Raw genomic sequence first — 14,839 nt, forward strand, 5'->3', positions numbered from 1 at the left:
AAGACCTTGACCTAACCTAGCACCAGGTGATTTCTATCTCCACAGAAGAATATACGTTTGGCAGGGGGTGGGGTGGAGAGAGGGAGGCCTAAAAGAACCATTGAAAAGAGATCTACAGAAACCAGTAAACCGAAGCCCATTTTAAAATGACAATTCGTGAGCCTCTATATTCCACAAAGATCCTGTGAACCTTTTAAAACACACCATTATATCAAATCCACATTTCATGTATTAATACCAATTTGTTTGCTAATAATTAGACAATAAAAAGTAAGGTTATTGTTTTACAATGTCTTCGATTTGGGTTCTGTAAATGGGCAAGCAAATTCCTACTGGATGTGCCAATCAGAAAAAGAAGTCTACTGTTTTGTTGATTTATTCCCTCCCAGAGGGCTTCTGAGAAAGCCCAGGCTGCCAGCGCAGAACTACATGTTGGCAGCCCAGTAGAGGGATGAGCCTTAGTCCAGGAGCTAGATGACTTGGATCTTGTTTGTTTTTGATACCAACTTAGTGAGCTATTTACCTGAGATCCTTTTTCATCTGTAAAATGGAGATAATAATGATTATTTTAATAACTTGAAAGGTAGTTGTTATTTTATTATTACATTATTATCATTCCACATGTAACTTGACCCAGTGGGTCTTAGTCTTGTCTTGCAAAAGGACAGTTTGGGAAAGTACTCTTTTTATTATAATCTTCATGACCAATGTCCTTATTTTTATTTTGGTTGGCATCGTTATTTCTGTAGCAAAAAACCAGGAGAAGTGCCAAATAGGTGACCCCCGCGAAATAGCCTCAAAGATACAGTTATCTAAAGGATCCTTCTCTCCCACGTTATACAATAGTACGTTTTATTACACTGTCTATACTCTCATACCATGAAAATACCTGCTTCAAGGCCTAAGGAAAAGCCAGTGATTTCAGTACTCATGATCCCAACTGTAGAATGTCCTTAGAGGGTTGTTGTTAGCATGGAATGAGAGTGAATATGAAGACACTTTGTAAACTATGAGGCACTAGACATGTGTGTGTGATGGTGATGACAGTGGTAGTTATAGAGATGATGGTGTTAATGACAGTGATACAGACCAATTTGTTAATCTTGAATAAATAGGTAAGGACATGAACTGCTGGTCCCCACTCGAGTAGTAGATGTACTAAAGGAGACAGGACACCCTCTGGAAAAAAGGATAAGTCATGTAGAGTGAAACAGAGAGCTGGCTGGTTATAAAGTCTTATAGTTCTAAAACTCTATCCCATCCCTTTCAAATCTGAGAAATGCCGAACAACTTCCTGGTAGTCTTCATTGGGTTTTCTTCCCCTGCATGCTTCTTTCTAGATAGTTCACTTGAGGCTTTGTCATGCATATCTCTTGTTCAGCAAAGTCCCTCCTCCTACACAATCTCAGTGAGTACCACTCTCTGGACCATAGGATGGTTGTCAACATTGGCCAAAGGGCAGAGTGTAGAAAGGAAGGGGCAGGACAGTGAGGAAGGCTTGTCTACTCATTCCCCGGGAAGTTTCATGAATTACTTGTCCTTACAACCCACTGACTGCTCTCTTTCTAATGGCGAACCTCTTTGAGACTGTAACACAGAAGCTTCCACTTTGGTGGAGAAGATAGACATAGTAAAGCATTATAAAAGTACACATAAGTACCCCCGGTACTCAGAGCAGGCTGCTACAATTCCATTTTAATTGGAAGATGAAGGGACTTCCCTGGCGGTCCAGTGGTTAAGACTCCGGGCTTCCACTGCAGGGGGCGCGGGTTCCACCCCTGGTTGGGGAACTAAGATCCCACATGCCGCGCAGGCAAAAAAATAAATTAATTAATTTTAAAAATTGGAAGATAAAAAAAGATTTCATAGAGGAATAGGAGTGGGGACCAATTTTAAAAACTGGATTGAAAACTAAATAAATGTGAGGGATTTGTTAACCATCCAGAGGTTCACTTTTTTTTTCCCCAAACAGGAGAAGAAAAGTATCATTATTCTTGTCCCGGGGCTTCTTCCACATCTTTTGGATCCCTTAGTCTGGCAGCTGAAAATTTCTTTCTCTAACAGTTGGGGACTTTTTCCTCCAGAGAGCCATTCTGTCTGCCTGCTACTGCTCAAGGTATCTTTGACCAAAAGAACTGCATAGAGGACAAGATCTCAGTTCTTCAGGATCAGGGCTGGAGGTCAGAGGTAAAAGATCCATTAAGTCTGTACCTCTCCCAAACCATGAGCTGTCTCCTTGGATTAGCTCAGAGCAGTGAGTGGCCATGGGGGCATGACCATTGGGTCATCCCAGCCTTGTGGAACTTGATCAGTGACATAACTATGCCCTGCTGCTGACAATCCCTCTCTTTAGAAAGACATGGGGTGGTTGTGAGAACTCTTACAACTTGCTGTGGGACCATGGGGTAGATAACACCCCATCTGCCTTCATCACAATACTTGACCCTTAATCCTTCGATGATACTTTTATCAGAGATTTTTTTTTTTTTTTAATCTCTGGAGACTTTCCCAAACTCTACTGAATTTCATGTTGTTGGTTTCATCTCACCCTGTGTGTTCTAGCCATTAGTGTCTGGTCCTTCTTTTAGAGCAAACTTTCTCACGAGAGTTTTGGGGGCTAGAAGTAGACATTCTTCAGATTGACTCTTCTTCTAGGGAGATTAGGCAGGAGTCTAAGAATGTAAATAGACAGGCCCAAGAGAACGCTTTGTGTATGAGTGGATCCCAGGGCATCATGGGCTGCATTGGGTGGGGGATGGAGCTTGATCAGAAACCTGGTGAAAGTTCATTCTCCCCTGAAGCCCCGCTGGCTCACTGCATAATGAAACGATGGCTCAAAGAGTCTGTCTCCTCCACCCACGGTCAATACGGCCTCCTGCAGCAGACTGCTCAGACTTTGCAGATTCAGCCTTTGTGTGAGGCCATGACAGAGGGAGTCACTAGAAATAAGTCAAAACCAAGCTCTCGTTCTATTATGGTACAGGCACTTGTGAAGGCAAACCAAGAAGGGAGGTGAGGGGATAAAGGGTACATCAATGAGGTCAGGGAGCAAGAGGGAAAGAAAGAAGTAAACTGTATCTGGGACTATTTGGGCCCATTCACAAGAATGCTGCAAGGTGCAGGGAGATGGGGTGTCTGCATGACCTAAAATGGGCTCAGATGGCCATTGGTTTATTCTACATCTAAATTTCCCCATCCATAGGAAAGAGCTATACTTTTCTTGTGTATATATATTTTAATATATTGTACGTGCATTTTAAGGTTAAAGGTGTGTGCGCGTTTTTAAAATTAAGTTTTAAATTACCCAACAGAGTAACATGCACCTTTGCTAAGTCAGAATATTCATCCTGAGTGCTCCGGGGTGCACTAAATTTAGCAGGGTCTATTAATACTGTAATAAAGGTGAATCACTGAAAATGAATGCTATGAGGTATGGAAAGTTGGGTCTTCTCCACAGCTTCTGGAACATTCCATAACAAGAGACTAACTTGGTCCCAGATTCCTAAGGGCTAGCAGATAAAGGAGTCAGGATGTTTCACCTCAGGCAGACTGAGAGGTGACCAGATTTCACGAATAAATATAAAACAACAATAACATTGCTTCAGCTTTGCTCAGGACAAATCAAGAGTAAATGACCTGAAAGAGCAGAAGAGAGAATTTTGATTTTTTTTAACATATGTATATGTATAGCTGATTCACTTTGTTATAAAGCAGAAACTAACACACCATTGTAAAGCAATTATACTCCAATAAAGATGTTAAAAAAAAAAAAAAAAAACCCTCACTGGGACTTCCCAGTGGTTGAGACTCCACACTTCCAATGCAGGGGGTGCGGGCTCGATCCCTGATTGGGGAACTAGGATCCCACATGCCATGAGGTGCAGTCAAAAAAAAAAGAATAAAACCCCTCACTCATGCAAACAATTGTGTCTTATTGTCCTAGTGGGTGAATCTAGACCCTGTGGGTTGATCTAGTGTTGAATAGGAAAAGCTTCTGTCTGTGAGGATGCAGGTATAGTTAGGCAAACAGACTGAACACCCTGAGATCCAACGAATGTTCTGTTTGTATGAGGCTACACCTTTTCCTTTCTGACCTTGCAGAGCCACAGTTGAGGCAGTGCCTGTTTGTAGTAAGTGCTAGCACGGCTCTACCTTTCAGGGTACTCCTACACAGAATCCCTCACCACGACTTCCATCTGACTTAAGGCACCCTGGACTTTCCTCAAAGTCATGGGCGCCAAGAACACACTTCCTTCCCATAGACACAGCAGAAGCCCTCAATGCCCTACACATATTTCTGGATTGTCAGGAGTCCATCAAGTGTCATGGGCTGGGACTTGGGAGAACTAGGTCCAACCCTGGCTATGCTGTTAACTAGCTGTGAAACAAGGGCAAGTATCTTAACCTCTCTGGGCCTCATTTTCATCACCTGTGTCATGAGGACTTTTTCTTTTTGTGTAAATTGAACTTTTTATTTGGGCATAATTGTAGATTCACATGCAGTTATAAGAAATGATACAGAGGGGTCTCCTGTACCCTTCACCCAGCTTCCCCGATGGTAATGCCTTGTAAAACTGTAGTAAAATATCACAACCAGGGATATTGACATAGATACAATCAAGGCACAGAACATTTCTGTCACTACAAAAATTCCTCACGTTGCCCCCTCTTCTGGTTTATTTATTTATTTAATTGATGTAACATTGGTTTATAACATTATATAAGTTTCATGTGTAAAACATTATATTTCTACTTCTACATAACCTATAGTATGTTTACCACCAAAAATTTAGTTTCCATCCATTACCATACAGTTGATCCCCTTTACCCATTTTGCCCTCCCCTCCACCCTTTCCCCTATGGTAACCACTACTCTGTTCTCTGTAACTATGTGTTTATTTTTGTTTGGTTTCTTCATTTACCTTGTTTTTCTGTTTGTTTTCTATATTCCACATATAAGTGAAATCATACGGTTTATTTGTCTTTCTTCATTTGACTTATTTCACTTAGCATAGTACTCTCAAGGTCCTCTATGTATATATACAATCGAATACTACTCAGCCATAAAAAGACGAAATCTTGCCATTTGTGACATCGTGAGGAAATCTGACTAGAAAATCTCTAAGATCCTTCCCAGCGCTGACATTTCTAATTCTATTGTAACCTGTGTTTTCTCCATGGTTCACCCAACTCTGGGTCCAAATAGGGTCATATCTGTTTTTCCAAGGAAGATATACAGATGGCCAACAGGCACATGAAAAGATGCTCAATATCACTAATCATCAGGGAAATGCAAATCAAAACCACAATGAGATATCACCTCACACTTGTCAGAATGGCTGTTGTCAAAAAGATCACAAAGAACAAATGTTGTTGAGGATGTGGAAAAAAGGAAAGCTTTGTACACTAGGAAGGTAAATTGGTGCAGCCACTGTGGAAAACAGTATGCAGGTTCCTTAAAAAATTAAAAATAGAACTACCATATTATCTACCAATTCCATGCCTGGGTATATATCCAAGGAAAATGAAAACACTAATTTGAAAAGATATATGCACCCCAATGTTCAAAGCAGCATTATTTACAATAGCCAAGATATAGAAGCAACCTAAGTGTCCATCAAAATATGAATGGATAGGAGCTTCCCTGGTGGCGAAGTGGTTAAGAATCTGCCTGCCAATGCAGCAGACATGGGTTCGAACCCTGGTCCAGGAAGATCCCATATGCCACAGAGCAGCTAAGCCCATGCACCACAACTACTGAAGCCCACGCACCTAGAACCCGTGCTCCGCGACAAGAGAAGCCACTGCAATGAGAAGCCTGTGCACCACAACAAAGAGTAGCCCCCGCTCGCCACAACTAGAGAAAGCCCGTGCACAGCAGTGAAGACCCAACACAGCCAAAAAAAAATTAATTAATTAATTAAAATATTTTTTTAAAAACCCAAAAAACATATGAATGGATAAAGAAGATGTGGTATATACGTAAAAAGGAATACTACTCAGCCATAAAAGGAATGAAATTTTGCCATTTGCAACAACATGGATGTTCCTAGAGGTATTTTGCTTGGCTAAATAAGTTACACAGATGAAAACAAATACTCTGTTGTCACTTATATGTGGAATCTAAAAAATGAAACGAATAAATATAACAAAACAGAAACAAACTCATAGAGTACACACTAGTGTTACCAGGGGGGAGAGGGAAGCGGAGAGGGGCAATTTAGGGGTAGGGGATTAAGAGGTACAAACTACTATGTATAAAATAAATAAGATACAAAGATGTACACACAAGGAGTATAGCCAATATTTTATAATAACTTTAAATGGAGTATAATCTGTAAAAATATTGAATCACTATGTTGTACACCTGAAACTGATATAATATTGTAAATCAACTATACTTTAATAAAAAAAATAGCGTTATATCCATAATAGTAATTTCTGTTTCACTGGCTCCTCCCTACATGCCCTCTTCCCCCAGATTTATTTTTGGGGCTCCCCAGGGATTTTTTTTTTAAACAAAGAATTAGTTATTTTTATTTTTATTTTTGGCTGCATTGGGTCTTCGTTTCTGTGCGAGGGCTTTCTCTAGTTGCAGCGAGCGGGGGCCACTCTTCATCGCGGTGCGCGGGCCTCTCACTGTCGCGGCCTCTCTTGCTGCGGAGCACAGGCTCCAGACGCGCAGGCTCAGTAGTTGTGGCTCACGGGCCTAGTTGCTCCGCGGCATGTGGGATCCTCCCAGACCAGAGCTCGAACCCGCGTCCCCTACATTGGCAGGCAGATCCCCAACCACTGCACCACCAGGGAAGCCCCCCCAGGGATCTTTTGCACATGCTCATAAGCTCCCACATCCTATCTGCGGTGTGCTTCCTCTTCTCCCATGGACTCTTCAGACGTTCAATGCCTGAGAAGCCACTTGAGGACCCTTCAGCACCACAGCTGCCAGTGCCCTCCATGACAGTGCTGATGTCTGTGCAGGTGTTGCTCTCTGCACCCCCCCCCGCCCTCACCCCGTGTCCCCAAAGCTGTGTAGATCAAGGAGCTGTTACAGTCTCAGAAGACCTCAGTGCTCCGTATGTCTAAAACACCGCAGCCTCAGCACAGAAGCAAACAGAATGCTCTTCCTTTCCACTTTCACTTACCCTAGCATCAGAATCCTGCTTTTTATATCTCCTCCAAAGTTGAAAACTGGCTGTTGTAGCTTCAGCTTGTAGCTTCTCTTTCCCTGGGGCCAAGGGTGAGATTGGCTAGTGTCTGAGATACCCATTCCCACTCCTGCCACATAAATCCCTTCCAAAGTGACTCTTGCCAACCTTTCTGTGACACACACCCAGGCAGGTCTGAATCCCTGAAATGGGCACCATTTAGGCTGCAGTGGGGGACCCTTATGCTATTTAAAGAAACAAACAAACAAAAGAAACAGAAATCCCAGGAACCTTGAAGCTATTCATCTTGAAGACTATTCATGGAAGCAGGGAAATTAAACATGACATCCTTGAATATATACGCTCCACAGCGCAGCTTGGCCTATTGTTTCCCTCATAATGACAATTTACCTCTGGGAGGTTGAGAGCGGGACACTCTGCTGGATCAGGTATCAGGGAGGAAATGAGAACAAAGCTATATTGTCAGGAAGCTTGAGGGCTGACACAAACATGGCAGTGCTCCAGAAAATTATTGTTGAAAATGTTTCCTCCATAGCTGCCTGTAGTTGTTCAGCCTGATCTTCAGTCAGACTGGACCTGGAGAGGAAAACTACTCCTGTTTGTTGCTATTCCATTAAGGAGAGGAATCATAAAGACATAAATAAGAAGAGTGGTGTGAGCCATTCCCACTGTTTGGTCTTCCCTTTCTGCTCCCTCTTCGACATCACTTTCCAAGACTCAAGTGTTCTCTTAGCTCTAAGGGCTGTTGTCATTAGGAGAAAATATTGATTTGACTTACATGCCTTTCTTCCTTTTGTGGAGCTCCTACCTGCTCACCTGCTCATTTGATTACCTGGGGACCTGATGAGAGTAGAAAATCCCAGAGACAAAACCGGGGCCCAAGATGGAGCGTATAGAATCTTTAGAAGCGAATTGTTGGGCTGGAAAAATTCTCAAGGTGGAATCTAAAATGGGATCTGTCATCAATAAAATCCTTTAGCCCTTCTGCTTCTTTAGATAATCCCATGGATACCCCAAAGTAGATTTAAGTGCCCAACTAAAGGACACGGGGGATTATTGTGGATGTGTGAGGCTCAGTGTGAGCAAGATAAAGCTTCTCTAAAGTCTTGATCTGTCAGCACTTCTGGTTAATTTTTTTGTGGCAGCTGTAAATCAATTCCTTTCTTAAGAGTGTAGGAGAAGCTGTGAAGAAATCCTGCAAAGAGTGAAGATGAAATATGGAAGGAGAAAAGGGACAGAACTGTACTAATAAGCTAGTCATGACAGATGGCTTTGGGGATTCATTCATTCGTTCATTTTTCCTTCATTTATCCACCCAGTCACTCAACACATATTCACGGAACCGTTTACTGTGTGCTAAGCAATATATTGTTGGGGGCAGATCAGTGAATGAAATAGGAAAGATTGCTGCTTTCTTGGAGCTTTTGCCTGGTAAGTGAGACAGACTAGTACGACACAAATTATGTAACTGTAATTGTGGTGTTAGGAAGGAGAGGCACACGGTGCTATGAAAGCAAATAACAGGGTGGCGATGGTTCAAAAAAATTTCCATGAGGAAAGCTGAGCCCTGGAGGATTAGCCAGATGAAAGAGAGGGGAGTTTGGGGAAATGACCTAATCAGGAAATAATAGCACGAATGAAGGAAGAGTCAGGTGAAAAAATGAATCTCAAAAAAATAGTCATCTGTAAAAAGCAAATGAGCAAAACTCAATGAAGAGAAGGCAAAACAAATAAAGCCAAACCACAGTGGGGCAAATATCTGCTCCAAAAAGCTGCAGTGGCGGCAGGGGAGTGGGTGCAGGGCCTCCTCCACCCATCTGGCTTCCGTCTCTCCCACACTGATAGCAAAATGCATTTTGTGGAAGCACAAGGTCAAGTCCTCCACTACTGCATCCCTAAGATGTTACCCTAAGGCAGATAGATGCCATGAATTCTTTGTAAAATTAATATGGTTATCAAATGACAGAATGGCAAAGTTGGAGGTGGGGATAAAACTAAAATTACTGGGCACCCATGATGTGGCAGGTAATGTTTAAGCCCTTCGTGTGTATTTTCTCATTTAACATTCAAATAGTCCTCCATGGTGGATAGCACACATTTTATACTCTAAAGAGAACTGCAGTCTGGAGAAGGTAAGTCACTTGCTCAAAGCGTTAAGGATGGAGATAAACCAGCTCCAGTTGGTCTAACTCTTACGTCTGACCATACTCCCACTCTTCTTTGCAACCTAATTAGAACCCATAGAGCTTGTCTGGTCCCAGCCTGTTCTGTTGTAAGGGGACCTGGAGCTCACAAAGGTTCAGAGACTCATGTAAGGCCTTGGGATTAGAGGCCAGTGTAGGATTAGATCTCGGGTTCCCATTGCTAATCCATACATCTTCCTCATTTCTTTTTGTTTTGTTAAATGTAATAAAAACACACAGTTGAGAATTATCAGGATAGAATGCCAAAACTACACAAAAATTCATCATTTTTCTTGAGTTACATCCCTTTTTCCCTGGAAAGCTTCAGTGTCGAAATATGTAGTGGTAACTTCCTATCAAAAAAAATAAAAACCCCACTAAATGATATATTTTGTAATGAAGCAATCACACCTTACTTTTGGATTTTTGTATTTTGAACTATATTAAAGCAGGACGTGTTTGCATTAAGCAGCTGATTTGTGCATTTTATACAATATTCTTCGACATTCATCTAATAAAATGGAAAGTCTTAAATAAAGTATATTTAATCAATTAGCTTCTCTAATAAAATCTCATATCCAGAATAATATCTTGGCCCATACACTGAATAATGAAAGAATACTGTGGAACAGGAAGATAAAAAATGGTAACCATTTGCTCCAACAGAGAGGAATTCTACATTTGTTATTATAGAGTTGCTTCTAATTAGTTTTAACTTTGAACATGTCACTCACTCTTCTGGCCTTGGATTCTGCATTGGAGAAATGTAGGGATTAGACCTGATGATCTGTAAGATTCCTTTTAGATTTGAACTTCAATGAGACAATGGGTCTTGGAGGTATATTTACAACTAGCCTACCCTTTCCTCCTCCACAACCCTCAGCCATCATTCTCATCAGCTCTCCCTTAACTTTTTTTTTTTATTAGTTTCTGCTTTATAACAAAGTGAATCAGTCATACATATGCATCTGTTCCCACATCCCTTCCCTCATGCATCTCCTTCCCTCCCACCCTCCCCATCCCACCCCTCCAGGCGGTCACAAAGCACCGAGCTGATCTCCCTGTGCTCTGCGGCTGCTTCCCACTATCTATCTACCTTACGTTTGGTAGTGTATATATGTCCATGCCTCTCTTTCACTTTGTCACAGCTTACCCTTCCCCCTCCCCATATCCTCAAGTCCATTCTCAAGTGGGTCTGTGTCTTTATTCTTGTTTTACCCCTAGGTTCTTCTTTTGATTTCCAGCCCTTCCCTACTGGGTCTTAGAAATGCTAAAGGGAACTTCTGACATTTTCAATTCCTGGGCCTGAGCGCCCCCTAGGCACACAGAGAAAAATTGTAGCTCTGGGGGAAGATGGTGTCTCACTATGGACAGCACCAAACCCATGCACTTCCCTGTACGTTCTCTGAGGCAAGAACACTGGGGCAGGGAGGGAGCTAGGAAGGACAAGAGGGAGTGGGTGGCAAGCTCTGTCATCAACCAAACATTGCAGGGGCTCTGTGCGGCTGTCCCCCTAACAACAGGTACACTCAGAATGGAAGGAGGTGAGCTAGAGGTAGAGCAGACCCTGCCCCGTGGAAAGAAGTCAGGGGCCACATAGTGAATGTATCAGGCTAAAGAGTAGTTACTGGAAACATTTTACTGTTCAACTAAATCCATTCGCAGAAAATGATCCAAAGGTTACTAAAGAAACATCAATTATTTGCATTGCTTACGTTGCCTTCCTGTTCCTATAAGTATCATGCATGCATATCACTGGATTTCATCTTTGTGTATATACCTTTTTTGCTGCTTTTCTCATTGCTGGTACTGTTTTGTATACATACCTGCCACACTCACAGTCCACATAAACATTACCTTAAACCTTTTGTAATATGGCTAAACCATAGTGAGGCACTTATTGAGAAGAAAATTCATGCCTGTGTATATGTATGTGGTATTAAGTGTTCACTGTGTATGTTTGTGGGTGTGTATGTTTGGGATGTATGTATTATATGTGATAGTATGTGTCTGCTGTGTGTGTGTGTGCCTCGGTATGTATATGTGGTATATGTTCATGTGTGTGGTATGGTATGTGTGTTTGTGTGTATATGTTTGTGGCATATATATTTGTGTCTGTGTGTGTGTACGTGGTGTGTGTGTGTATGTGAATGTCTCTGTGTGTGGTGAAGTGTGTGGAGGGTTTTGTGATGGGTGTGGTGTATATGTGTGTCTCTGTGTTTGTATGTGTGGTCTGTAGTGTGTATGTGTGTGTGTATGTGGTGAATCTGTGTGTGTGGAGGTGTGTGTGGTACGTATGTGTATGTCTGTGTGTGTGTTGTATACATCTGTGCGTATATATGTGTGTATATTTGTGGTGCGTATGTTTCTGTGTGTGATATGTGGTATGTATATTTGTGTCCCTCTGTGTGTGTATGTTTGTGTTTCTGTGCCTGTGTGTGTGTTCACTCCTGTATGGGGACTTCATTCCCACAGGTCTTGGCCCTGGGCCCTTCTCTCAGACCTCAGCATCTGTGCCAGAATACAGAGACTTCCTAGGCATTCACATGGACTGTGGTTTGTGTCCGGAGAGAGTGGAGAAAGCATGTCCTATTGCAGCTGTTTACAAGCCTGCACAGTCATGTGCCTGCGTGTGTGATATGCCAACTGCTTCTGCAGAGGACAGGTGTTTGCAGTTATCAGCAGAGACGGGACCCTCCGGAAGCAATTACCACAGGCACCAGGCTGCTTGAATTCCTGGGGGTCTGTTTTTCCTCTAAGATCATACTTTCATTCTCTATTAAAAGAAAAAAAGAGGCAAAAGGAAACATCTCTTGGGTGAATCAGTCAGTCATTGTTATTAGGCCCTTCCATCTCGACATCCTCTGATCCTAGAAGCACTCAGATCCACCAAATGGCCTTTCCCCTATATTCTGGCTTCAGTTCTCTGTGGGACTTGCACACACAGCTCCAACTCCCTCCAGAACACGGGCGCCTCTTCTGTGTTTCTCTCATCATCGTCGGCCTTCTGCCTTCCTGACCTGGATCAGACCCAGAAGGTGAAGAAGACTGAGGCCACAGTATCTAGGTTTAATTCTCTGTTTAAATCCCTGATAATTAAGTCCTCTAATGTTCATTGAGTAGGTGTGGCCCCATGGTGGGTTAGGCATGCAAGATACAGTGATGGGTAGAATAATATGGTAGTTAACAGCGAGGGCTCTAGAATAATATAGAACCTGTTTACCTCCCATCCTCACCTCTTAATCTGTGACCTTTGACAAAGCAACTTCCTTAAGGCTCTGCTGCCTTATTTGTGAAATAAGTACATACCTCACTGGATGGCTGTGAGGTTAACCTGGCATGAAGTACATAGAAGAGTGCCTGGAGTGCGATAGTCCACACATTAGCTCTTGTGTGGACTGGCTCACAGACCTTCATTCTAGCCTCCCAGGTAGAGGGAGACGTTGGGAAGCCGAGCACCATGTTTTCTGGATGTCTTTGCAGTCAGAGTTCTAGATGCAAACTGTCTTCCATCATGTAGATGCACTCAGCATAAGAAGTGCAAGGCATAATCTGCTCCCTTTTGTGAAATGTGAAATAAAATGGAGTCACTTATGCCAAGGGGTCTTAAAATGGAGCTGGGAGGTTATTAAGGAGGTGAACCTTACGCATGTCCTCACTGGGTAGAACTTTGAAGGTTTGAACTGAAACCACAAAAATTCCAAGGACTCTATAAGAACACCTGAAAACTGTCATAGTAACAAACTCTTACCTTCCTCTAGTGATAGCCTTTGCATGAAATCATGATTAGCCAAGACTAGCTTCCACCTCCAACTCCAATTAAGACTTTGTAATGCAGACCTCCCATCTTTGCCTTTATTTTGTTTTTATTTATTTTTATTTATTTTTTGCTTTGAATATCCAACTTCTAATACTTGTTTCTTTAAAAATTTTTTTAATTGAAGTATAGTTGATTTACAATATTGTGTTAGTTTCAAGTGTACAGCACAGTGATTCAGTTATATATATATATAAATACATATATAAATATATATATATATATATATATATATATATATATATATATATATATCTTTTTCAGATTCTTTTCCCTTATAGGTTATTATAAAATACTGAGTATAGTTCCTGGTGCTATACAGAAGGCCCTTGTTGGTTATCTATTTTAGTGTGTATATGTTAATCCCAAACTCCTAATTTATCACCCCTCTCCCTTTCCCCTTTGGTAACCATAAGTTTGTTTTCTATGTCTGTTGTTCTAGTTCTGTTTCATATATAAGTTCATTTGTATCTTTTTTTTTTTTAGATTCCACATATAAGCAATATCATATGATATTTGTCTTTGTCTGGCTTACTTCACTTAGTATGATAATCTCTAGGTCATTCCATATTGCTTCAAATGGCATTATTTCATTCTTTTTTTATGGCTGAATAATAATCCATTGCATATATATGTATACACACACACACACACACACACACCCCACATCTTCTTTATCCTTTCATCTGTCGATGGACATTTAGATTGCTTCCATGTCTTGGCTGTTCTGTTCTATTCTATTCTATTCTGTTCTCCATACTGTTCTCCATAGTGCCTATACCAATTTATATTCCCACCAATAGTGTAGAAGGGTTCTTTCTTATCCACACCCTCTCCAGCATTTATTATTTGTAGACTTTTTTTTTTTTTTTTTTAATTTTTTATTAGTTTCTGCTTTATAACAAAGTGAATCAGTCATACACATACATCTGTTCCCACATCCCTTCCCTCATGCATCTCCCTCCCTCCCACCCTCCCCATCCCACCCCTCCAGGCGGTCACAAAGCACCGAGCTGATCTCCCTGTGCCATGCGGCCGCTTCCCACCATCTATCTACCCCACGTTTGGTAGTGTATATATGTCCATGCCTCTCTTTCGCTTTGTCACAGCTTACCCTTCCCCCTCCCCATATCCTCAAGTCCATTCTCAAGTAGGTCTGTGTCTTTATTCCCGTTTTACCCCTAGGTTCTTCATGCCATTTTTTTTTTTTTAATTCCGTATATGTGTGTTAGCATACGGTATTTGTCTTTCTCTTTCTGACTTACTTCACTCTGTATGACAGACTCTAGGTCTAGCCACCTCATTACAAATAGCTCAGTTTCGTTTCTTTTTATGGCTGAGTAATATTCCATTGTATATATGTGCCACATCTTCTTTATCCATTCATCCGATGATGGACACTTAGGTTGTTTCCAGCTCCGGGCTATTGTGAATAGAGCTGCAATGAACATTTTGGTACATGTCTCTTTTTGAATTATGGTTTTCTCAGGGTATATGCCTAGTAGTGGGATTGCTGGGTCATATGGTAGTTCTATTTTTAGTTTTTTAAGGAACCTCCATACTGTTCTCCATAGTGGCTGTACCAATTCACATTCCCACCAGCAGTGCAAGAGTGTTCCCTTTTCTCCACACCCTCTCCAGCATTTATTGTTTCTAGATTTCTTGATGATGGC

The 14,839-nt window shown here is 41.7% G+C and overlaps 1 pseudogene across 1 annotated transcript in view; it reads left to right on the top strand.

The window, feature by feature from the left end:
* The first annotated feature begins 2,821 nt into the window (after positions 1-2,821).
* Positions 2,822-14,839, top strand: part of LOC309799305 (protein DDI1 homolog 2-like) — a 51,116-nt pseudogene continuing 39,098 nt past the window's right edge. The window contains exons 1-2 of the transcript in view: positions 2,822-3,012; positions 12,297-12,408. The product of the transcript in view is annotated as a protein DDI1 homolog 2-like (transcript). The remainder of the gene's footprint in view (positions 3,013-12,296; positions 12,409-14,839) is intronic.

The sequence above is a fragment of the Mesoplodon mirus genome (assembly GCF_964341445.2).
Source record: "Mesoplodon mirus genome assembly, chromosome: 3".
Lineage (NCBI taxonomy): Eukaryota > Metazoa > Chordata > Mammalia > Artiodactyla > Ziphiidae > Mesoplodon > Mesoplodon mirus.